This window comes from Myiozetetes cayanensis, unplaced genomic scaffold (genome assembly GCF_022539395.1).
Source record: "Myiozetetes cayanensis isolate MyiCay16 unplaced genomic scaffold, myiCay2020 scf7, whole genome shotgun sequence".
NCBI lineage: Eukaryota > Metazoa > Chordata > Aves > Passeriformes > Tyrannidae > Myiozetetes > Myiozetetes cayanensis.
The window spans coordinates 36,247,699-36,274,880 of NW_026087964.1; the positions used below are offsets into that span (position 1 = coordinate 36,247,699).

General features: G+C 35.3%; 2 long non-coding RNA genes across 5 annotated transcripts in view; one reads left to right on the top strand and one right to left on the bottom strand.

Annotated features, from left to right (window-relative positions):
* The window catches only part of LOC126651898 (uncharacterized), a 90,695-nt gene that overhangs the window by 28,473 nt on the left and 35,040 nt on the right, over nucleotides 1-27,182 (top strand). The window contains exons 2-3 of the long non-coding RNA XR_007631822.1: nucleotides 17,371-17,517; nucleotides 20,962-21,133. This is a non-coding gene — a long non-coding RNA (uncharacterized LOC126651898). The remainder of the gene's footprint in view (nucleotides 1-17,370; nucleotides 17,518-20,961; nucleotides 21,134-27,182) is intronic.
* The window catches only part of LOC126651894 (uncharacterized), a 101,711-nt gene that overhangs the window by 5,248 nt on the left and 69,281 nt on the right, over nucleotides 1-27,182 (bottom strand). The window contains exon 12 of one of the 4 annotated variants that reach the window (XR_007631815.1): nucleotides 3,587-3,713. The exons of 2 other annotated variants lie outside the window; for them this stretch is intronic. This is a non-coding gene — a long non-coding RNA (uncharacterized LOC126651894). Of the gene's footprint in view, nucleotides 1-3,586; nucleotides 3,714-17,446; nucleotides 17,543-27,182 lie in introns of those variants that run through there. One more of the 4 variants, XR_007631813.1, reaches the window with a different exon arrangement.

The window sequence follows — 27,182 nt, forward strand, 5'->3', positions numbered from 1 at the left end:
TCATTAAAGGTAAGATATATACAAGTTTATAATGTTAGTTGCTTGAATAAAAAATCATTTGTTTATATCTATTGTACTTAATAAATAGATTTTGCTGTAAAGATTATTACATTTTTTAAATTTACTTTTGCTGAAAGCAACTATGAAACCAATTTTTCTGAAGTAAGTGGAGGTTTTAAAACATTTGAGGACTAAGAAATAGTGAGTATTTCAAAGTTTCTGAAAATCTGAATGGTTAAACTGAGTGCACGATTGCTTATATTATAAAGTTCCTTCCACCTGAAGTCTGACAATAACTCTTCCAGCGTAATGGTCCTTTGCTGTCAGTGGAAAGATTTCCTTCAATCCACATACCTTTGTGAATGGTTGCTTTCAACATAAAAATACTGGGTTTATATATTTTTTTCTGTTGCTTTTAGCATTAGAGCTTGGAGGTAAGGTTATCTTCTGCTGCATCATAGGGTTGTTCTTCTGCTGCATCACAGGGTTGTTCTCCTACAGCTGAGATTCATTTCATTGAAGGTGGCATGAGGCATACATGAAGTAGGGCAGAATGTAAAGGTTTGTGCTCTGTGTTGCCCTGATATAGATAAATGTAGGCTTTTGTGTCTTTGGTGTTGTTGAGCCAGAACATTTCTCAACTGCCAAAATCACACAAAAAATCAAAATTCACAACTGCCATAACACTATGTAAGACATACAAACTAACATTTTCACAGCATGCCATCAATTTTAAAGTCTTATCTTTCTCAGTAAGTCTTGCATGGAGTAGGCTTTCTTGAATGAGAAATCACCAGCAGTGTGGGATTATTTATGGGGTTGGTCACACACCGTGTGCTAGGGAAAGAAAAATATTATTTATAGTAATGTATCATTTTTAATAATGTGTGCCATTTTAAACTCACAGAGTAGGGTCCAGAAACATATAGCCTCCATCAGTTTTTCAAATCTTAAGTTTTATAAGCTTCATATTTGCTTGTTAAATGCAAGTTTCCCCCTAGCTTTAAGAAGAGGGAAGTGTGTTTACTGTTCAACTTGTTCTTAAAAGAAATATGTTACATTTATTCTGGCAGTGTGTATACCTGACTTGTCTGAATAATTCTTCACCAAGAAGAACGTATGGCAAGTTTGTAAATAGAATTATTTATTCAAGAATAAATATTTTCCTCAGACCCTTAAGCAATTTTATAATGAAAACATGTAACTAAATTCTACTTTTAAAAGCTCGGGTTGTAGAAAACTCAGGGAATGTTACAATGGAAATGGCAAAGTACTTTTTCATGTGCTAATATTTTACTTGAAGGGGAGACAAACTACATTTATAAAAGCTGTCATAAGAAATAAGAAATATTACTGTGTGTAGTTTATCACAGGACATACTTTTCCAGTAGGAGGTATTTCAGGAGATGGAACTTCTATGAGGTACCCATACACGAAATCTGGAAGCTTGAAATTCCCCCATGTTGCAGAACTCAGAAAGGATGCATTTTACGGTAAGATAACAAGCTAAGAAATGTGTGCCTATTTTCTCTACACACCGTGTAAACCATGAATTTTCATAAGTTAACATCAATATTCATCAGCTGGTTTAAGTCTACTGTATTTACATGCAATGAAATATATTCTTGTCTATATAGCACTAAAATTAGCACTGCTTGTTTTCCCAGAAGATAGCCCACAATATGTAATAATTTATTTCCTTTTTTTGGGCAATGTTTAATTGATATTCAAATATACATGGGGATTGTTTATTTTGAAAGGAATGCAGAGTGGCATCCCTGGGGGCACTGTACCATGAGTCAGTGTGTCAGGGTAGGTTTTTCAATGGTCTAGTGGAGCAGTTCGTGACCAAGCAGTGCTATGCTGAGTTGCAGGCGATTCCAATCTCTGTCTCTGCTTTTGCCATATGTTTGCTTTTCTCTCCAAGGGTATATCCATCAAAGGTGCTGACAAGCAGCACTAATCAATGTATATCAGAAAGGCCTTGGTTACAGTTCTAGTATGAAGCTTGGCATAGCTGTGTCATGAGAGATGCTTGAGGTTAGCACTTAGAGCTGAATGGATACATCCAGGGGGAGAATATGAGATTCTGTACTAGCTGTCCGTCGGGGCACTGCTATTTTCTTCTTTTTTTTCTTTTTGTTTTTTTTTTTCCCCCACCTGTGTGCCAGTGAATGGGAGTCAGTTTCAGGGTTTTTTTCCATTACTGTAATTTCTAGACTGCAGAAAAATATATCAAGGTATTTGAATACCAGATGATGTAGTGATAGAAACCCCTGATCATTCATTTCTCCTCAGCACAACAGGAAGCTAGCAAGGTGACATTTGGACTTAATGAGTTATGCAGACTCCATAACACTGTGAAGTATTAACAACTTCAAGTTGCATTTTTCTGGCTAAAAACTGTAATGACCAAAAAGAGGTATAGATACTGCTTGAAAAAAATTTTTAACATTTTCTTCCTGAAAACTACAATATTCTTTAAAGATAGTAATTTAAAAAATTTATCTACCTGTGCTTCTGTTGACTTTCATCCTTACAACTGACATCCCCTACATGATCTAAAAGTAGGCTTCTGTACTAGGAATTTATTACAGACCTGCCTGTTCAGTCTTTTTAAAAAGAAAAATCTGAACTTTGAAAAAGCTGCTACGCATATTTTATTTGGTTTTTTTTTGATTTATGTGTTTTTATTTGTTTTCCAACAAATAATGGGGGTTGCAGCTGTTTGTTCATGGTATCAATGTTGTATATACTGTTTAATTTTTTGATTTATTCACTTTACTTATTACTTCATAAAAGGTAGATTTTAAAACCAGACTTCTAATTTTTTTTTTAAATAGGCTGTGATTCATTTTCATGACTGTTGTGATAAGAAATATGTAATTACATTTGGCTTGTCATTTTGGAACCTTTATCTCTTTATGTCCCTCTTCAAGATAAAGGAACAATTAGGGGCATGAATAATTTATACATTTCTTTGCATGATTTTTACCTGCTTCAGAATAATATATATTTGTTTCCGTTTTCCATTAATTTTGGTTTTGATATCTCATGCTTGCATCATAACCTGTGCATACAAAAGCTCCATATAACTGGATGATCTGAGATTAGTCTCTGTGAAGTTCTTTCATGGGTTGAAGAAAGTTGTTGCCCACAATATCACTGAAAACCAGTTGTATTTTCCTATTAGATCCATTCAGAGTTCAGCGTTCGCATATGAGGAAACAGAACCAGAATTAAAGCTGAGGAGCTTCTGCTCCTTTTTCTGCTCTGTGTGTGTGAGACATTGGCTGTGGTGTCAGGACTCAAAGCATTTCTGCTCCTGTGTAGTGCCATAAACAGCTCTACCCTGGACAGAGTCCACAGCTGGGCACGCATATGTGCAAAGTGATGACAACTCACGCTGGTTTGTCTCTTGCACAGTTGTCGTTCGACTTCATGCTTCTGAGCATATGGTTTAGTGTTTATGCTGTTCTTTGGACAAAGGTTGGACTCGATGATCTTGGAGGTCTTTTCCAACCTTGATGATTCTATGATGCCTTTTTCATATCAGGGATTTTAATGACATTTTGCAGTGTTCAGGGCTGAGATGAAAGAGATGTCAGGTCCTTAGTATCTTCTTTTCTTTTTTATAATTTACTATTTTCTCTCAAGTGCACTCCACAGCTAGCATCAACTGATGTTTTCCTTGGATGTAATCTTTAACCTCCCTAAAAATGGAGTATTTACATGTTTTATGCAACACAAGCATATAATAGAATTATCTTCACTCATAATGGTTTTCTGGACATGCTGTTTGGCAGTGGGAATATTCACAACTAGTTTAGAAGGGTGTTAAAATTTTCCTTGCAGAAAGAGAAAAATACTTCAGTGGATGTGGTTTTTTCACAGTATGGATTATTACTGGTGTCTTACATCTGAAAAGATTGATTCTATTTGTGTGGAGAGTTTGCTTCATACACAGACAATTTTGAAGAATTTAGTGAAGCTGTGGCAAAATGGGTGAATGAAGATTCCTTCCATTGCATGATGGAACCAATAGGTGTGCTGTTTGATATCAAATAAAGCTAGCAAATGAAATACTAGACCGTTTTTCCACTTATAACATGTTGGAATACTAGAGAATCAAATAGCCTGAGATTCAGTATCTTTTCACTGCAACCCTTCCTATATCATGAGTAGATCTGCTTTGATTTAGGATCTGATTTAGGATCTGTTAAAGTAAATGGATATCCTTTCGCTGAATTGAGCCAATACAAACCCATGGACACAGGTAGAAAGAAAAGTAAAACTAATTGAAAGAGAATGCACATACCCTTGTGAAACTTACAGTAACACTTGATTAGACAAAAAAATTAAGAGCACAAAAAAAAAAAAAAAACACAAACAAACAACAAAGCCTGGAAGTAAAACTAGGAGAACTTATAGTTGTCAATACAGGGTGTTGAAACTCATTTGTGTTGACACTGGGACTGGAGGATAAGATATGGTTGTAGGTTCTTTACAGTAAAAAAACAAGTCTTGTACCTGTGATTTGCCCTCGAACTATGATGTCCAAGTAACAATATAACAAGAGCAGAAAAAGAGGTTTCCTTTGTTTTCACAGTGTAGACACAGTGATTGCACAGTGAGTGTGCAAAAATATCAGTAATGAGTTTTAAAGAATTTATATTTTGGTATATTCTTTCTCTGTTTTTTAACTAAAGGGTTCTGAAAGAAGAAATGGATTTGAAATGAGAAAATGAGAGGATTTTACAGTTTTAAAATGTTAAACTGAACATTTCAAGTGTCTAGGGATTCTAGAAAAATATTTGATAAAACAACTGCGCTTAAACTGACCTTTTTTTTATAGAGATTTTCGGTACTGATAAGTCAGCATTTTGTAGGAGAAAATGATTTGAATTTTTAAAGTTTTATTAAAAATATGTATTAAAAAATCTGAATTTGCTATTTAAGTAAACCATGAAGGTCTCAGGTTTTACACCTAAACTCTTCATCCTGGACTTCCTCATTTTAATGGAAATATGACAATTATTCCTATAAAATATTACCTCAGAAAAACACCTAATACTGTAGTCACTGAGACAAGGTAAATTTGCACCTACTGAATTCAATGTAGCTGTGACTACAATGCCACCAGTCTGTCAGCTGGCCACTGTGTTGCACTTTACACATGATACTCAGATTTGTTATGAAGTGTGAAATGGATAAAGTATTCTGAGTAACAATTGCAAGGGTTCCTAAAATTTGATTTCTGGACTGAATGTTGAGACTTCAGGCTTGAAGATTTTTACCACGGTTTAAACAAAAGGGACAATTGCTCTTGCAGGCTTGTGCGAGGACCCTGGCAGAGACTTGTGACTTTGGTTCTGTTCTGGGCAACCAGAATCTCTCTTCTACTAAGGTGCTTTTTTTGCAAAATTTGTGATAACATCTGACAGGGCAACAGGCAAACAGAAAGTGTCTGATTGCATAAATCTATCTTACAAAAGGAATGGGGGTAAAAAGAAGATTTGGATCCTGAAATTTCTGTCTCTAAGATTTTTTTAATGAGCTTGATGGTATGTTGCTTCAATCTACAAGGTACCTCAAATTAATAGGGTGACTGATGTTACATCTGACAGATTAATACATATGTAACAGAAGTTAAAAATTATGCTTTAATGTGATGAATATTGTCAGATAATGAGTTTTTCAACTCTGACATCTATATGGAGAGGAAGGGACAATTTCCCTCTCACTGAATTTCATGACTACTTCTAACTTAAGTGGTAAACCTTTAAAGTGATGCAAACAGATTTAGTAATACAGCTTAGAAATACAGCTTCCACTTAACACTAATAGGACTTTTAAGGCTAATTTCCTGTGCATCAACTGGAAAATATACCACTTAATATAATCTAAACATGTATTTATAGCTTAATTATTCTCTACCATTAGATAAAGTGCACCATTACGTAGTTCCATAACTTATTTTAAAGGTATCCTGTAATATGCCCTTGTTGGAGAAAACACATTCAAAATGTTTTGATTTTAAATTAATACAGTTGAAATAAATCTGAGCATAATGTGTGTACCATAGTTTGTAAAAAAAACAAACCCAAAGTGCAGTGAAAAATTATCTGTCAGTCTGGAGAATTTTGTTTTGGAAATTGTGACAACAAACAAAATGAAAAACACTTCTGAGAAATAATCTGATTTTGAATCTAGTAGGAACATATAGTAATAAACAACTGTTATATTCTTGGTGTAAGTAGCAGGAGAGAACAGACTGTGTATCTGGAACAGGACATCCCTGCTGCTTAGAAAATCTACCCAACTGATGAAAATATAATGTCCCCTACTTTTAACAATGTTCAAAATATCTGTCCTGAGTGATCATTGCACAGTGTTTGAATTCTGAAAAGTATAAAGTTTGACAGTAGCAGTAAAAAACAGAACAGTTAAAAAAAAAAGCTTTCTTTTTTAGTTCTGTCTTCCCCAGGGTATGTTTGATCAACCAAAGTCAATTTGAGAGAAAACAGCAAACTTCCTTGAAGTGGCCTTCAAAATAATAACAACAACAACAACAACAAAAAAGGTAAAATGTTAACCTGCTGGGAGTATGTAAGACTGTAAAGTCCTGTAAATTACTTTCTGGAAAAACAGTATGCAAGAATTCCCAGTTATTGCATAGTGGTCATACTTCCTATAATATAGACTTTCAAAATTTGGTCATACCAGAGGAAAAAACAATCTGAAGATTTCTGCAAGACTCAGGTTAAAAATGACCTTTTAAATGGCACATAGTGTGGCTGCTGGTGTTAGGAATACAAGTTAAATTTGGTCTCTCTCTTGTACACATACATTAAAACCAAGGAAACGACAACAAAAACACACAGGATAAGACTGGCAGATCCACTACCATTCAATGTATACATTTTACACAGTTGATTAAATTACTTTTTCTGTGCTTGAACATATTGTCTTATAGATATTTATTATGTTAGCAAGAAAGATTAGTAAGATGAGAAATTGTTCTTGGTATTTTTAATAAGTGTAATTCTGCAGCAATAACATCAATGATCTATATTGCTTAAAATTATTGCAGTGTGTTAAAGGGAAAAAGGATACAGTGTTTCTAATATCAGGTGACAGTGCTTAAGAGTAAGAGCCTAGTGGTTGTCTTCATGCCTTTATTTATGCTTGCTGAGAATCTGGCCTTTAAATGAAAAAATTTCATTTCAAATTTGATCAAAAATACCTTTTTCATTGGTATTAGTCTTACCTGAGACTAGATTATTAATTATTGGCACTTCAGTGGTCTGATAGAAGAATGTGACTTACATCGTATAAATAGACACCATATTAGAAGCAGAAGTATACATTCTTAGCTAAAAAAATTAGCTTGTTTTCTAGAGAGTAAATCTCAGTAAGAGCCCTCTATGTCATAAATCAGAAAGGGTTATGAAACTTCTTTGTGGTTTAGCACATAAGTGGCAGAAGTTAACATGAGGAAGATCAGTGTGACATACACATCCTTCTTTTCTGTGTTGTTGGAGGATGGGAATTAATGGCATTTTCTATGATCAGTAGCTGTGGGCTACTGCTTAGCATTACATAATCAGTTTAATGGATTTTTTTACAAAAACTTGCACACTGACAAACCTGTTTTTATTGGCACTATCACAGCAGTTTAGACCAACTCAAAGACCTCACCTCTGTAGGCTGTCTCTGAGGTGAACTTGCACAAACTGATGCAGTGGGTGGGGTAGTGTTCTTCACAATCACAGACATTTTCAAATGCCTTTTTTAGATTTAATTTTTAATGTATTGATTAGAAAAGTCCCAAAGATAGCTTTTTATTAATATTCCCTGTCCCTAAGGAAATGGCTATCTCCTACCCCTTATAAATCAGTTCCAGTTGGAAAAAGGAGATTCTGTATACGAATGACCTATACATAAATGTTGTTCCAGTATGGCACAGGCTTCTTGGTCCTTTTTAATCTTATAGCATCCCTCATCAGGAAAGAGCATAAGGCTTTAGTATTTCTAATGCAAAAGTCTTCATTCATCATCACTTCTAATCCCTAACAGAAAATGTCACTAGAACCTGATGCTATTTGCCTTGGTTCAGTTGACCTGTTTCAACCTCAATCCTGCATTTCAGTTTTCTGCATCATTACTTCAGCAGTAAAGATTTCCACATATCATCACATCTCCAAAACTAATTTTGCAAGGTGAAAACATGACCATAAGAGTTCTCAAAAACTGGTTGTTTGGTGTCCATAAGAAACCAACACATAGGGTATTACAGGATATACTCAAAAAACTTGCAGTCAGGAGTGAGTATCGCTTCCCTTAAGAGTATTTGCAGATGCAAATTCAGATCTTAATTCAGTGCTCCTGGATCAAAGATATTTTCTACTACTGCTCCTTAAGATCTGTGGACATTTATGATGCTAAAGTTTAAAGCAGCTTTAGAGTCTGATGGCTGGCTATTTTCTAGGGCACATATCCCGGTTAGGAAGAACAGTCTGAGATCCAGTATTTTCCTTCTTTTTTGTTCTACATCTAATTGTATCTGAGGGAGACTGATTTGTGCAGCTGGATATATCTGTCTCAAGCTTAATGAAAACACAGATGATGATATAATGAGGAAACAATATGCCATAAAAAGAGACCTAAAGAGTTTCCACAAGGATAGAGGCAGAGGGGCTAAGAAGTCCTCCACAGTTAGCTCAACAACTATGAAGGCAATTTTTAAATTTTGCTTTCATGTTCAAAATTTATCTCATATTAGTTTTCTCTGAAGTGGGGGAAAAGTCTATTACAAATATGAATAATTGGAGTGCCATCTGCTTGAGGGACATCAACTCAGAATATTGCATAGTTACTATGAATTAAAACACTGTCAAAATTGTATGGCAACAAAAGAGGTAGAGGGTTTTTTTTTCTGGCAGAACACTGACTCTTGGTAATTTATCCTAATTTTCTATTTATATAAGAGCTGTAAGCGTAAGCATACAAGATTTATGAAGGTTGATTTGACTGTCCTCTTTGCTTCCTGTGCCTTCCACAGCATTATATAGGTGGCAGATTGCTAATCAAGAATCCTTGACACTTCGTCCAAACTCAGGGGTGAGTTTCTCAGAAATTATAATTACCTGTAATTCCAGCCATGAGCTCTTTGACTATGAGTTACAGTTAAGCTATTCATCTCTTCCACACATCTTCCTTACAAAATGAGACCGCATTTATAAATAGCATTTCATTATTCAGAGAACTGTTTCTTCTTTCATAGTTTTATCTCTTACACTGCGTCAGATGTCATGAAACTAGAGATGGCAATAGTTCACAGTGACACTCTGTTATGTACTAAATAGGACACTAGTCTGTTTTCTTCATATTTTAAATGTATTTTAGTATGGTGTACTGAAGGATTATATTCAACCCACTGTATACTATATACAGTGCACTGTATATTGTACTTACAGCTGAAGGTTATAGATTGAGATCATATCCACTGGATGGATTTTTTTCTGAGCCTTACAAGGGTCTCGTATTACTAGAAGATCATGACTCTTAAATGCTAACTCTTCTGAACCAGCATAATGCTGTTGTTTTGTAAACTCTGGTGTGTAAACAACCCACTAACTGATACGCCTGAATCAATGTAAAAACAAATATATAAATTACTCATGTTTCTTCCATGGACTTTGTTCACTTCAGTGGAAGAAGGGACTAGTGGTTTGTCAAGCATAAGAATACTGGCGCCTGGACAATACCTCATCTATGGGTGTACTGGGTCTGGCTGGGATGGAGTCAATTTTCCTTATACCAGACTTAATTATCCTGTGCTTTGGATTTGTGACTAAAACAGTTTTGATAATACATACATATTTTGGCTAATGCCAAACAACGTCTGCACGGTGGTGTTATTTTATTTTATTTTTTTTCCCCCACTGAAGGGATATTTTGTACTATACAGTGTTGTGCTCTGCAATAAAAGCTGGGGGGAAAAAAAGGAGGAATTTGGATCTTCATGGTTATGGGGTTTTGTTTCCAAAGCAACCATGATGTATGCTGAAGCCATGCTTTCCAGGAGGCAGCTGAACATCTGCCTGACTATGGGAAACAGTGAAAGAGTTCTTTAATTTTCTTTGCTTGTACATACAGCATTGCTTCACCTAATAATGTGTCTTTATCTTAACTGACCAGTTTTGAGATTTGCTCTTCTGATGCTCTACCTCATCCCTTTGTGGTAAGAGTGAGCAAGAGATGGGTGGCAGCATATCGCTGTCTGGGATCTACCCAGTGCAATGACAATAGTATTTGTTGTTGCCTTCTGTCTTTTAAATGTGTTAAGCTAATAAGTAGCCTAAATCTTGTATAGCCTGGAGTATTTTGGGACAGGGTCCTGAAAATTTGTATTTGGCCTTGGAAATACATTTCTTCTTCTGACTAGATGGATGAATTGGATGGATTTACTGCCCCAGAATGGCATTACTATTTAGGTTTTTTTCCTTTCCATGGTTTTTACATTTATTAGAGTCTTTCTCTATTGTTTTTCATTGTTTTCTGAATTTTTCTGATTTATAAATCAGTTGTTACTCAGTTCTTTCCATGTTGCTCCCTGTGGTAGTATTAACAGATATGGATCTGATGTCAGTTAATCTTCAGTTTTTCACTTTGTGGAACTTTATATCAAAAGAGCTTGTTCATCAGTGCAAGACAACAAAGAAATTGCAAAAAATCTTAACGCTCGAAAATGTTACATGAAGAATGCTTCTGTTCGCAGTTGTTCAATAGTACTGTACCTTTGGGCAGTCACATCTCTAATCTTCTCTTTTCCCATTATTACATAGTCCTTAAAATCTGTTTCTTAACAATTCAAGGGCTGCAGTGACTGCACAGAATGCATTTTAATAATTACACTTCTGCATTAAGGTTTTGGGGTTTTATCACCGTAAAACAGAGTTGTGCATGAGTAGAAGACAGAAAACATGCAACTCAATTACGTTAAAACAATGAAAACTTTATACATGTGCTATAAATTATTGATGTATTAGATTTTCAGAAATACAGACTGCAAAATAAAAATGGTCTAAAAACTGAAAAATACTGCTACATTATCAGTAAAGCAATAAATATTGTTACTTAGGATTTAATTTTTATTGATTGTGTGCAATCAGCTGTGTGAATTAAGGGCATTTAGTTGATTTCAGTAAGTGCTGCTTTACAATGAATTAAGCAACATGTACATAAATTAAGATACTGTTATTGTAAGAATAGTTTTTCACATTTTACAGAAACCCAAACTGTCATCTTCAAAGCTGTGTAATAGGGTCCTCCAAGACTAAATTATGCCATGGTTTAATTTGTTTACTGAAAACCTTGAAGCACTGGGTGAAAAGGAAAATTATACAGTTTTTTTTTTCAGATGTGACCCAATTATTTAAATTTGTTCAAACTTGAGAGGATATTTAGGGACTTTGAAAGTACCTAACAAACCCAGTCGATATAGAGAAGTAAAATTCATGCAGATTAGATACATATTTGAAGAACTTTTAGCTGTAACTAACGAGGGAAGGACACTTTCATCACTGTGAGTAGTTCCATGAAAACCTTTGCTTTATTCATGAAAGATATATTCTAAGTCTAGCTCTTTATTTTTGCTTTTGACTTCATGAGAATTTCTGCCATTAAAACAGGAATATCTTAAACTTTTAATTCCCACAAAAGTACACTGAAAAGCAGGGAAGTATTTATTTTCAATAGTAGTTTTTTTTCCCTTGTCATCATCTACAATGTCCTAGACTCCTGCCAAAAACTGAATAAAGATCAGGACAAGTAGGACACATTCAGGATCTAATGACAAATAGGCAGAGGTTACAGGAAATGGAGAGTGGTAAAAAGAGATTAATATACACTGAGAAGATTTGTCTCCATAAATATAGAATTCAAATAGCTGTAGATGAGGTGGCATAAAAAAAATTACATTGCCATTTCTTTGTTTTAAAGGTCATTATCTCTATCGTGGCTACAGTGGTATTTCATATTTTTGTCGACAAAAGGTATTTTGCTATTACCTTAATTTCTCCTTGCTGTCTTGTTCCTTTTTTAACTACCTTGCCTGCTGCCCTGGTACCTAACACACTGATTAAATGTGCTATGAAAAGAATTACTGTTTATATTTAGATTTTAGAAATAATTTTAATAACAGGAGAAATTAAAAAATATTTAAAAATGGATGTGTCAATAATAATTACGAAATGTTTATTACATTAAAAACAATGCCAGGATGGAATAATTTGAGAATGTTTCTACCTGATCTCCTGTCCTAATCTGTTGGTTACTTTAATGCCATGCATTTGCTTCTCCCTGGTGATCTCTGCTTGCACAGGTTATTGTGACTCTTGTCTCACAACAGAAGAAACTTGCTTCTCCACATTGAGCATATCCTACTAAATACTTTGGTTTCATTTTTGCTGCTATTACAAAACAAACATTTGCAATAGTAAATGGGGCCAGACAACTGCTCCAAAGAATTGTTTAAGATATAATGATTTTGTAAATGAAGACTTTGGGGTGATTCTAATGACACTGAATTAGCCAAGTCACTGAGCTCCCTTTCCTCTCCAGGCTTCTTTGTCCCTGACAGTTTTTCGCTTCTTTCCAAGACTTTTTGATTTCACTACAGCAGACTTTGGTCTTCTGCCCTTTAGTCTGTGCTGGTTTAGAAAATGTACAGCAGCAGCCTGACTTCCTTCTCCTTGCACAACACAAGTAGCAGTAGTTTATTTTTTTGTTTAACAACTGGCTTTGGAGGACAATAGTTAAGGTTCAAGGTTAAACCTCAGGATTAGATTAGTTTTTAGAATCCAAATATATGTCCATGCACTCTTATATGTGCACTCACAAAAATATCTGCTATAGACAGCTGTACACACACAGGCACTCTATGTATTTAATTAAAATATTCAGTATAGATTTAAATAAAAAAAACCTGTCCAGCCTATATAATCAGTGTCCTGTAGTAATAGAAGAATAAAGAAGAAATATCCCAATTCTGTATATTGATTTATCATTATGAATTTTTTTGGGGGGTGTGGGTGAGACTCACATGTTCTAGTCAGATTAAACCTTTTCTTTTTTTTTTTTTTTTTTCCTGGTTATCCATCACACAGTGTGAATTTCCCTGTACAATGTCCTTTTCCATAAAGGTTTCAGCATAACTCATTCTCCAAGGAGTAACTAACTTTCCCACCCATGTGCTGAATGTCTGTGAAAGAGACATCAGAAAAAGGGCTATGAATGGTGGGGAGAAAACTCCTTCCCACAGATTAAATACATGTTTGATGGCACAGAGTGTGTTCTGACAACAGCCAAGTAATACCTATCTAGAATTTGTACCCTGTAATACCATTTTTCTTTTAAGTGCTTGTGCAGCTGTTTTGGAGTGAGTTTATGGTTGCAGCTGTAGCTGCTGTCTTTGGTGTCTATTTCACATATGTAAACCATCTCTGCAAATACACTGTTTTCTGTATGCCTTTCATGGCTAGTCTTTTCTCAATTTCAGTTCTTGTCATTCTGCTATAGATCCTGCATTATTTCACTGAATAACCCATGGGCATCAGTCTTTCTCGGGACTGTTATTTCTGTACTTTGCAAAGCCGCACAAACTGCGATCTTCCTCTGTTGATCTCAAATTTATCATGTGAAAATTAACTTCATTTTCTTTAATCAATGCCCTTGATATTAACATCTTATTTTCAGAGTTTCTTCCACATTGCAAAACATACTTCATGTAAGTCTCAATCTTGGTGAAAAAGTTAAAAACAGCTGCTTCAGTATATTTCGCTTCCTTCCATTATATCAATCATGTTCCTGATTGAATTTGATAAACTTCGACATTTAAGTACATCAGTGCTGAAATACCACAAGAGCACAGGTAACATTTTTGTACCACCTCATAGCACCATCTTTTTGTTTTGTTTTGTAGCTTTTTGTTCATTTTTTATTATTATTTTATTTTGTTTATTTCATTTTATTTTCAATTTTTGAGTTTTTTAATGAAAAATGAAGATTCTGGCACTAAATTTTAATTGAAGATATAGTCAAGACTCTTAACAAGAAGTATAAATTACTATTTTCCTTGTAAGTAGCATTTACAAAGTTGTACCCTTGATCTGTTTCCAATTTATATCCTCCTTTTGCTCTTTTTTATTACTCTTTACAGCACATTTCATTACGTATCTATTCCTATTACTTACTTCTTCGTGCTTTTCACACTGTTTAATCTTTATTTTTTACTCTCATAGTTTTTCCTGCTCTTTTATTTAATTCTCCATTCTTCATTTTCTTTCATATATTTCTGCTTTTGTTTTCTACTTTTTAATTTATTTAATACCTCTTTTGTTCTCTCCTTCTCATTTTCCATATTGCCATTGTCAATCGGTTTAAACACATCTTACATTAATTTGTCTATGAGTCATACATTATGTACCAGAAATACATTTCTGATTTCTCCAGCTGTTCTGTGAAATTCTGTTGACATTTGGGGTGGGGGTGGGGAGAGAGAGAGGTGGGGAGGGCAGTTCTCTAACATGAGTGTTGGCATTTCAGTGTCAGTTTAACATATTGATTTTGTCCAGTTTTTTCTATGTGTGGATCCAGGTGAATGTTATTGCTACCAATTTATTTTCAGATTTAGGAACACAGTGATAAGGGTCAGGAAAAGACCATCTTCCACAATCACAAACAGCAGATGCTTGATTAAGAACATTGACATCATCAATATGTATTCCCATACAACAATCTACTTTCTGTAAGCTACTGAAGACTACAAGGAGAGAGCAGGAAAGAGTGGTCCTTTATTTTCCAGAAGCCCTTCAAAATAGGCATTATTGCATAAACATTTTACATATTACATAGGAATTTTTTGGGTACTGGTCTATACCTAACTGAAAAAGGAAAACAAAATACCAGACATGCTTCCCCCCAAAAACTCCACAAAAATAGTGCTCCATTTCTGTCAGAGCTTAGAAAAAGGTATTTTCTGACTGCAGATTTGCTGATCATTTTATCACTGAATGTTAATGCCTGTAAAGCTCTTCCGTGATAACTCACCTTTCAAAATTCATGTGGGTAGAACCCAGAGCAAATAGGGGTATAAGCTACTTTCTCATTTCTTAAGTAAAAACATGCTTTGAGAAATTTACTGTATAGTATTTACTTTTGTTTATCTTAGTCAATTACTTCTCACTCACAACTGAAAAATACCATTTGAATTTTCTGTATCAGAACCTGTTCTTACAATTTTTCAAGAGACAAAGGCAATTTTTTAACTTATTCTTGAATTGTGAATTTGAGTTGCAACTAAATAACTTATTTTTTTCCTTCCTAACTTATTTTCCTTTCCTTAAGACTTTTTTTTTAATTAAGAAAATAATATCTTGTTTATAATTTTTAAATGTAAGACGCCTATAAATATGTGGCAAGTGCCACCAAAGGTCCTTGAGGAACATACAGGAAATTGGACTTACTATACTAGAGTGGCTTTATTCTTGTCTAGTTTTGTATGAGCTGCACCTACCTTCCTTTGCAATGAACTTCAGGTTTCTCCAAAGGTCAAGAACAATCTTGCTTTTAAATGGAAGAAAAGAGAATGACATTTCATTGGCTGTAACTTAAAAATTTATTTTTTACTTTTTATAAAAGTATTGACATGCTATTCATATAATGAGCATTTATAGTTTGAAATCACCACTAAGGTTTCCTGTCCTTGACTTGTTTGTAGCAGGGGTGTATGGTATTCCTTTTAATTTCTTTTTTCCACATAAAATCGCAGCTGTGCTATGCTATATCAGGATGAAGGTACTTTAATTTTTTAGGCTTGTTTTTAATTCAGTAACAAGAACAATTTCTGATGAATAGGGGAATGATATGACCCTGACCTATAGTCTAAATCTTCCAGTCATACAATACTACAAGTATTTAAAAAATAGGTAAGTCCATCTTCTATATGCATTAGTTAATTTGTATTGAAATTAATAACTTGCCATTTAAAAAAAAAATTGTCAGAGAGTGATATGCATCTTAAGATTGGCTTTAGCTTAATGGTTAGGCTGATCATGAATGTGAGGAGCCAGATTCATGGTTACCTGAACAGAAAGGATGGATTTTTAACATGCCTTGGAGGAGAACAGCGAAAGAAAAAGATATAATTGTTGCAATTTTTGCATGTCTTAACAAAGAAAATTGAGATTAGACATAAGAAAAAACACAATGAGAGTGGTTAAACACTGGGACAACTTGCCTAAAGAGGTGTAGAATCTGCATCACTACAGGTTTTCAAAACTTGACTGCCTGAAGTCCTGAAAAGCCTTTGAAGTTAGTCCCACTAAGTAGAAGCCTGGACTAGACGACCTCAAGAAGTCTCTTGAATCCTAAACTATTATATGAATCTTTCACTAACATTCAGAGCCCTCAGAGGGACTGTGGGAAATCCAAGTTTAACTTAATGTTCTTTCCAAGTTAAAGGAGAGATCTGAATCAGAGGATCGAGTATCCCATTGAATGCCAAGTCTGCAATGTACTTAAAGTCAATTTCTTCATTTCTTGACCCTACATTACCAAAGTGATTATCAGTTGAGTAGCTGGAACAGCAAGGTTGTTGGGATATCCCTTAATTAGCTTCTTTCTGCACTTTATTCCTTTTCAGTCAGTTGTTTTTTGCAGATTCTTTCTTGAGATATACTTCATTTTCTTGCACTGTTTATCAAATCAGAGCACCTAAGTTCATGTGACAAATGCAACCATGAATCCAACCCCTGCTGAAAACCAGTAGTCACATTCTTTGTGAGCATCTAGTGGTCCATGTTTGGTACACCAGGTTCTCATTTCTCAGAAATTCTTCCCCTCATTTTATTTGTTTGTTTTTACTTGTAGCTCTGTGTCAGAGGATATAAAAAAATCTCAGACTCCTTATTAATTTTCCATCTATGGTCCTGGTGAGTTTGTTCCACCATTACTTGGAAAGGATGAGAACTCATGTCTGTTTGTATAATCAGAAAATTTATTTCATTCTGTGTGAATGAAGGTTCCTTGAAGAATCAGAGGTGGAATTCCAGCTTGCTTTTTGTTAATATGTAGGACTACTGCTGTTACTTTCTCTCTGAAAGTAATCGGGTGCAAAGCAGGTAGAGGTGACTGCATCTTTGCAGATGGTGAAAACAGGATAAATAACTGTCTTTACCTGGACTCTTAGATAAGTCTGGACCTAACCCTGCTCTACTCTGGAAGTGCCCTACACATTTACTATGTTTCCCTGGTTTCAGCAAGCACATTAACATGGGCACAGGTCATCCAAATGCTTTCTCACAGTTTCAGGGCCAGAGCTGACTTGCAGCTGAGTTCCTCTGGTGTGGAACAGCCTACCTGTCTGCCTGGGAGCAGCCACATCACCACTGTCCTCCAGCATGCAGGTACATGGACTGATAAAACACAGGCAGCAGGCTGCTCTTCCAAAAGGTAAGGGTGCATTTTTTTCCCAGAGCTGAAAGAGATGATGATCTCAGTAACCAACTGTTGATCTTTTCTATAGAAGTAAATAATTCATTACCATTAGAATATGCCAGACACAAACTAGATGATCGCAGTGGTCTGGCACATGTATCCACTTGGCATTGTATCAGTGCCACCCTTATTAGTATGGATACTAGTGTTATTTGGAGAACTACAGGAATGTGTGAGAAAGTGTCAGTCTAGTCCAAAGGCACAGAAATAGGAATTCTAATAATGTATCATTCTTCTGCCTTGTGAGACTGCCCTTTCCTCAAGCTGTTGGCTGAAGAGTCAGCAGGTGGGGAGAGGAAAAGACTGCCTGCTTTTTCCTATGTTGATTTGTCTGTTCACTGCAAACAAGACATGATATATAATGGATGTGGTCTCTAATTAGACTGTTGTAAAATATGCAATTACAGCTACTAAGACCACTTCTGAATATATAAATGATTACAGGATTGTCAGTGAAACTTCTTAGGGAGTCAGTTGGTTTCCAAAATCTGCATTAATGTGTTTGTTTTTTTCATAATCAAGAATGCCTTCAGAGCTATGTACTTTCTATAAAAAATTTGCTTATTACAAAGAGCTGGACAATGCAGCTGATGATTTTCTTTCCTTTTTAGGCTTTTAAATAATTCATAATTCCAGAGAAACAATAAAAAAGTACAAAATTTTCTCATTCTTTCATATGTAAAACAATTAGGGTTTGTGGTTTTTTTCAGTGTGAGACTTGCTGAATTATATGATGTGCTAGGGATAACATTAAAATTATGAGAGTAATTTATTCATGCTACATACAACTATGTACTTGACTTGCTTTTGATAAGCAGGGAAAACATATTTCCTGTGCCTGTGATCTGTTAGCAAACTGTGTATCTTTATTGTGTGGAATTCAAGTGGCTTTGTGTTCCTATTAGTCTTTGAGCTAAAGCTTCACCTTCAGCTATTACCTAGATTTTGTAGCTAAAAGAAATGTTTTGCGTATAGGGAAGATGATGAAAAATATTTGCTGTAAGCCAACAGGAAAATTGACTTGTTCTACACAAAACAACTAGGTAAATTAGCTTTTCCTCTTAACTCTTATTTCTTATATGTTTTTCTCCTTCTTTTCTTCTCTTCCAAATCACCATATGGAAGGCAGTGCAGAAAATGAGAGCAGAGCTGAAGATAGTGGCAGATTTTGTGGATGGCCCTTGTACAGCTATGAGGGAAGGAATACAACTCAGGAGGACTTCTGGCTTTCTCTCCAACACATAGAACTAAGGCTTGCTCTGTTTATAGCTGTAACGTGGTGCTGTCTCAGAGGCACCCAGCCTCTGCTGTAAGCCCACAGTGCTCTGCTCCTGTAGCATCAAACGGAGTACCTCATGAATTTGACTTTGTCACTTAATAACAGAGGAAAGTACAAAAGTTAATAATGAATTTCTAGGTTGTGTGATCCACAACAACTATGGCCAGTATTTCATTAGTCAGAGACCAAGGTCTTTTGTCCTTTATGCGCAGCTACTCTGAGGTAAGAGTGGGGACTAATAAATCCAACAGCACCCCAGTTAACTACATGCCACCACTCGTGTCTGCATCGTATTTTTTAATACTTTCATTCTCGTGGGGTTTGAGGTAACTAATTTGCCAGGAATATGACTAATTTGGGCCTTGGGGTGTGATTTGCTAAGGTTCTGCACAATGCAGAAGTGATTAACCTTTTTTTGTATGAGAAGTGGCCTGGAAACAGAATAGTACCTGTGTTGCACTACACCTGCCTTAAGAAGCCCAGACGACCTGAACTGGCTCTGCACAGAGCCAGCTCTGAGTCTTCCTGTCCAGGGCATGATTAATCTACCTGGAATTGATTATAAATGCTTAATCCTCTTGGATAAAACGCAGATGATGGGGACTGACTAAGCCCCTGCTGCATAAGAAAAATCATTATTCATTGATAATGCTCTAATAGCAGCTCATGTGATCTAAAATAGAATAGTCTGTTTTACCAGAAAAATAAACAACTGCAAAAAATAAAATGGAATTGGGTTTTTATCTCCACCAAGGATTACATCTAGAAGGATTTTAAAAAGTGGATTTTAAAAGATTAATTTAAAATAATCTCTACAGCTCAATGGGATTTTAAATTGTATTAATTTATTTCTAAAATGTATTTAAAATCCTTTTAAAAGTAATTTTCTTTCTTTTTCTCTTGCATAAAAATGTACCTTCCAATTTGTATCATACTGTTGTCCTAATGTTAGTGGATAGGTATTTAATTTTCACTTTACTTAATATTTCTAAATATACTTGAATTATGAGAAAACTAGGAAAATATCATATTCTCACCCAAGCCTTGCTGTTTTCTGCCTGATGGAATGAGAAATCCATCCTCCAAAATACTACTTTTACATCACCTTTTTACACAGATAGAACGCAACAATAAATACTTTAAAATAAGTAAAACACTGGGTATTGCTACTCGAGGAAACGTAGTGAAAATGTTCTTATGGTATTGCTTTGTGATTACCCTCCCTGTGATCAAAAAATGTTACATTAATTCTGTGCCCCCAGTATGGCAAGGAGGTCACCTCAGTTCCTTTCGTGCTTACTTGATATTAGGAAAAATGAAAATCCTTTTCTGAGAAGGGTCAGAAATATAATCGGAAATCAAGCTATTAGACAGGAAATTACATGTAATTTTTCTGGATGAACTCACTCATGATGAGAAGAATGAAAAAACAGCTTTCTTCAAACAGGTTGTTGGTTTTGGTTTTGTTTTGTTTTTTTTCACAAACTAAAGAAGTATGTGGATAATTCTTAATGAAAACTTGCTTGGATGATCCAGAGTATCAAACTTGGTAGAATAATGAGATATCATATTTTATTCCCCTTAAATTTTTTCCAGGTGAGAAGAGTAACAATACTATAGAAAAGTAATTTCTTAGTCAGTCCAGATGAGATAATGGAGTCCTAGCCTGCCAGCTTTATTTTTCACTGAAGAGAAAGGGAATTGTTCTGTGTTGATGTTTACAACAACTTAAAGGCCAAGTAGATTGCTTGGTAGTATAGACTCCATTCATGCAGGCAGAAAGCAGTCTATCTAATTTCAAGGTATTTCAAATATGCTCTCCAGTCTCATGTATTTATTATATGAATATATAATTTTCTAATGCCACCTCTATAAGCAGACATCTCCATGCCATTAATATGATTTTCTGCTCACGGCAGTTATATTCCAATACAGACCCATTGGCTTTAGTGAGCTATTTCAATATTTATGTAAACATCTTAATAAAATGAGAATATTGCATAAGTTTTTTTCTTCCCTGTTATAAAATGACACTGGAAATACAATGAACCCAACAACCGTTCACCACAAGGCAACCCCTTGTTTTGTTTCCATCACACAACCGCTTCCTTATTTTCCAGCCGTGGAAAGAGGATCATGGAAGGAGAAAACCGCAGCTGACTGTGCTCACAAGCCCTCCATGCCCTATTGATTTTGCATGATGATGGGAACCCTATGCCTGGACCCAGGATTGTAACTCCTGTGCTGCAGGGATGAGTGAGGAGATACAGCACTCCTGGCTCTGGGCCATGGGTGAGTATTTCATAGTACAAGACTTGTATGGTTGGGAAATTTGATATGGTTTTCAGCTGTCATCCCATTTCTTGAACTTTAGGCACTTGGTACTATTTATCATGCCCTCTGTCATTGTTAGCACCTTGCCACCTCTTACCAAAGAGTCTAAGTCACTGTTGAAGTTCCTTTTGTTCTCAGTGCTTTTATAAGGCTTCCTGTCATACTTTAATTTCCATGTCTTCCCAATTTTTCTATGCTTTAGAATACTTAATTGCTCTTAATTTTAATATTTTTCTTCTTTTCAATTCACAGTGAATGGTTACTGTATTTCTAACTGCTGTTCTTTACTTTGTTACTGAGCCAGACGAGCTTCAGCTGTACTTATCCCTTCTTGTTTGGGGAACTATGACTGATTAGATCCCAATAATACCCCAATATCCCAAGCTAAGTAGCTTGTATTGAGATTCACACGCATTTTCCTGTTTAAATTTTCCTTTCCAAGTGTTTTTCCTCCCAGCCTTTCCTTGTCTTGAGGAAGCAAATATTCTTTACCTAAAAATATGAAAGTGTTGTCTGTTTCTCTGCAATGATTGCAATCAATTCATGATTTCTGGTCTCTAATCCTTGGATTAGAAGGGCAGTGATATAGAAATATCCTATTGTCTTGGACATTTTCTATATCTCATAGAAGCTCTAAGGATATTTTTCTTTGGCCTGTGTGAGATGACCACTCATCAGTCTCCCCACGTTTGAGACTTTCCCATACATTTTGTGTGCCTTGAAGTTTTTCTCTCCAAATCTGGTTAATTCAAAGAGACTCAGCAATGCCAGATCTCCTCCTGCTGATTACTAGTTAGCACACTGATCATGTATATCAGAGATCGCGATTAAGCAGTTTAGATTTCTTAGAACCCACAGATCACAGATGTCCTTCTCTCTCCTCCCTTCCCCCTGCACCAAGTAGTTGTTCACCACTTTTGCCCAGTGCCCATTCAGTGATTTTAGCCATCCCACTATTCAACTTTATGAGGCTTCAAGGGGAATTCTGAGCTCTGCCCTAGGTAGTAACCCATCACAAAGTCCACCTTGCTTTCTGAAATTACTTCTCTGTTTGAAAGGGGTTGAGTTGATGCTTCTCTGTTGTGCTAGACTATAGAGCACCCTTCTATGCTCTAAGCACAACAAATGTCTGTAGAGGCATTAAGATTTTAGTCAGTTTTGATCTAATTGCACTTGGGGACTAAAGCTTCAGTTTTTTGTTGCCATTCTTTCAGAGGAGGGCTCATCAGAGTGGGGAGGAGTGTTTAGTAGGTAAGGGGATTTTGGTGGCTTACATCCTCCCTTCAGAAAATGCATTTAACACAGGCCCTGCATCATGTAAAACTGAAGTAACTAAACAAAAAAGTAGCTACCCAAAGGACATGCAGTATACAGTAAAAAATTGATTGTTTATGAAATACTGAATTTTTCCATCTAATCCTCTTAAAACTTTGGGTGATTTGGCAGAGTTTGTCATGTGTGCTCCTGAAGCCTACATGACTGCATGTTCCAGTGGTCAGCAGGTATTTATACCTAAAAAGTTAGTCCATAGTATAAAATGTTAATATTAGTACACTGTATTCCAAAACAACATGTATTGGCAAACCATATGTTTGCCAATTGCTTTGGGGTTTTAATAGAAGATTTTTAACAACCTATTCTCAACTTTCTCTCAATTCCTATATTATAAACAATTTAGTTATGTATTTTTGTATGAAAGCACTAATTGAGTTGTCAGTTTTATATTTGAATTTAAATACTACTATGAGTGCTTAATGACAGAGGACTTCTAGTAATCAGTGTTACTGATTTATGATACTACACACAGAGTTTCTTGTGGTTTTTGTTTCAGGCTAAATAAAATACACACATGAGAGCTATCACACAAGAAAACTAAATGTCCTTAAAGCAGTGTTTAATTCTTTCATGTTTTATGAAATAAGAAATGGTAAATATGATAGATACATTCAACCATGGTGGCACTAGTTGCTTGAGAAATTTTGCCAAATAAATTAATTTTAGTTTTACCTGATGGATATATATACAAATCATATTGCAGTATAAATAAGATTTAATGCCAAGACAGTTTGACAATTTGCCTTGAAACTGCTTTTGACCTGCAGACCGGAATTCTGAATGCATGAAATAAACTATGAGAAATAATACAAAAAGTGGTCTGTTCATCAGAAGGAGTAGATGTTTTGATATACACTATTCAATGAAGAGCTTTTCATTATCATCACTGATTAAAGAATCTCTTTCATTACTAGGTGTAAATATATATATGTATGTATTTATCTATCTATCTAATCTGTCTATCAAAAACAATGGTGTTATATGAATCTCATCAAAGAACATTAATAGCAAAAATCGAAGGTCCAGAGCCCTTTTTATAGTTAGTTTTAATCATATCCTGATTGCAAAACAGACAATTTAAGTCAGTAACTTTCTTATTAAACTTACTTTGAGAGATTCAAAGTGCAGCAAATCATAAACCAATCTTCATTTTGTTTAAATTTTTCAAAAGGAAATGAGACCCAGTAGAGTGTTCCTGTCTTCCAAGTCTGCCATAAAGGCAATGAAAAACCACTCTTTAGTTCAAAATGGCATTGAAACTGATTTACACCATCAAATAAACTGTGCTTCACATTTATTGTTGCTTAGATATTAATGTATATCATGAACACACCTCAGTTTGTATCTGCATGGATACATTCCAGCCAAAGAGGCATTTCTGTAAAGCTGTCAGGAAAACATACCTGTTACCACATAAAAATACATGCAGCACTGAATGCTTTACTTTAATGAATTTATTGTGCTATGCCTATCCCAGGCTGTGAGGCAGAGCGCAGTGATTTATAACTCTCAGAGCCGTAGCCCTGATAGGATGATGAAGGACCGTTTCTCCTCGTTATGCCAGCAGAGCTTCTTTTCATCTCTTCTCTTATTCTCTGTTCATTGTTTGCCCTTGGCATCATCAGTCACCAGGCAGTACAGTTTACAAACATTGTTTTGGCTGGCAGAAAATAAATTATTCAGCCAATGACGTGAAATCTATCAAATTCCTACTAAACTGCATCTTGAAACCCCTATTCAAACTGATCCATAGTTTAGGTAACATTTGTCTTTTAAGAGAGAGATTCTTCCCTCCTCACTTGTTACATTTCCTTTAATCTTTCAGCAGGCAAAGGCTGACCAGCTTCCAAAAGCTGTAGAGACTAAATCATTTTTCTCTGAACATTTTTTGCTTTTGTTGCAAATCCCACATAGGCAACTTTATAGAAGTATAGTTGAGCAGTATTTGTCATCATGGGCAACCAAATATGAATAACAGCCAACATGGCAAAAGTAGCTGAAATTCATTGTTGGAAAGAAAACATGTAAACCAGAAAGGTGACAGGGGCAGGTCTAAAACCAGAAGCAAACAATGCATCATGTTTGTCTGCTTGGTAATATCCACATAAAATCATTTAAATTATAAAGCCCTGTTTGTCTGAGTGGCTTGGTATAATCCACAAGCAAATCAGTTGGCTACAAATGACTGAAGCTGCTGAATGGGGAATTAGGTACTTGTATATTTTATCTAAAAAAATTAAATAAATCTGGATTATAAATCTGAGCAAAAGCAGACACACTGGTATGGCTTTCCTTAAATAATCCAGCTATCTGACAGAGCTATCGTGACGATAATATGACTATACACACACTAGAATGGAGGAGTAAAGAAGAGGATTTGCAGAGTATGAAGGGAGGTGGACTCTTTCAGTGTCACACATATGTGGATTTCAAACTGTTGGGGCAAAGTCTTGAAAAATATCCAGTAACTACCATTATTGCCAAATATGGGATCACAGACTGAGAGTAACGAAAAATTATTTACTCTGCTATTCCACTACATCTGTATCTTTATATGTGTTTGAATAATTTGAAGTATGATATGGGTTTTTTTTATGATAGCCATCATAAGATGATGAACTTGAAGTTACTGCTAGGTTTAACTGACCCACCAGTCTGGGCTGTTGAGAAGTTTCAGACCTGCTGTTGATCCAGAAGAGATGGGATACAGCCACCTCCACACCAACTACATCAGCTCATCAGCTTTTCTGAAATGCATTAGCAATCAACAGTTTTAATCTGATCTTTCTGGTACAACAAACATTTGCAGAGGGAAAGACTTCACAGAAAATCTCACCCTCAGAATTGCAAAACTATGGATGAAAAATATGTTTGCTGTAGAAAAACTTGGGGGTCCTGTAATCCTTTTAAAGTAGTAAAGTAGGGAAGTGTGTTTTACTCTTGATAAGTTTGATTAAGTGCCATATAATATCTCTCTTGTTCCTTTTTGTTTTAGTCATTGGACTGTCAGAGCTGTAACAGATCTGGCTATCAAACTGTCTAAAGTATTATTTAATGAATGATTTTATGCTTTGGCAGCCTCTTCAGGCAGAGAAGTTGGTGGATTTTTGAATTATTGTTTGGATACATATGAGATTGGCTGCTGATGACCATTCAATTTGCTTTTTACCCCTCTGTGAGCACAGCAATTTTTATTGAGATTTTTTTAATAATTTTTGAGGATATTATACAACTACTTTTTTGTTCTCTGTATACTTCTAATCCTCTCCAAGATCAGCAATTCTGAAGATGACTTTCTTTCTGGAAATGGCACTGAGGCCAGGTTTCAGCCAAAACAGTGTTGACACTGTTCATTCTATTCATTCTATTACATATCAGAGAAAGCTCCTAAAACCAAATTACACCACAACTATTAAATTAGATGTAAATCTTCAGATTTGCATAATTTGTTGTCTGCAGTTTCTAAAAGCAAATGGCCAAAGTTTACAAAGAAGTGATATTAATTTTTAATAAGAAAATTCTAGCACTTGCTGTCAGTGAATGCTTAATATTGAAATTTCCAAAGTCTTTAAAATAGTTCTACGCACAATTAAGTTTGTATGACTGTTTCTTTATTTTAAATTGTGTGTTCTTTTTATAACAACATTTTAAAAGGGCTTTTTCCCCCTTTGAGTACATGTCCCTCTTAACTGCTCATTTTCAACCTATAGGTTTGCAAAGAATATGAACAATTACCTCTGTGAACTTCTGGTATGTACAGTATACTGTACATATCAGAAGTTATGCTGGAGAGTTTACTTTATTTGTCTTAGATTTTTTGGCTTGGGTATTTTTCACAGACAGCTCTAAGGACATAACTGATTTTTACAGGGCTTCTCCTGTTTTCTTTTTGGACAGTAGGCAGAGCTGGCAGTCCTGAAGAAGACACAGAGGCACGCAGCTATCAGACAGGTGTCCCTGAACACGCTTTTGACTGTTTACCATGGGACACCTTGCTGTGGCCAGCATTCATTGTGACTTTTGGTGGAGCAGCTGTTGTGTTGTCGGTTTTCATTGAATTGAAGGTAGAGTCAGAGCCAACATCTTCCTTTTGAAGGATGATTTTTTTGTAGGTTCCTTTGTCAAATTAATGAGCTTCTATGCTAAGGGACCTCTTAAAAGTAATTCATATTTCACTGGACACACTTATGAACTCATTTATTTCTTGTAGAGGTAGGAAGGAAGACCTTTTTTCTCTTTATATGGGTAAAGATCGGGTGGGGAAAAAAGATTAGCTTTAGGATCTGAGTTACTAAATCCTAATTCTCAGAAGCATACTAAGTCCTTTACAAATAAATATCTGCAGTCTCACTTCTCCAAGTTTTTATCCTGCTTGAGATATAAGAAAGATATTTAAATCAAAAGAGATTGTAACATCATGATGTTGAATTGCCATGTTTCAGTCTTATCCTTCCCAGTGTATATTAAATGCCACCCTTAATTTTAACATGGAAGTGTAATTTGACAGCAGTCTACATGGTGATAGTGGTTGTAGAGGTTGCAAAGTCATAGAGTACTAGGATCTGTAATTTTTCAGGGGACCACATTTTAGTCTGCTATGGGCATGGAAACAGCTGAAACTTCTTTGTATTCTGTATAAGATAGTATTTCTTGCCTTACTATTCATAATCTG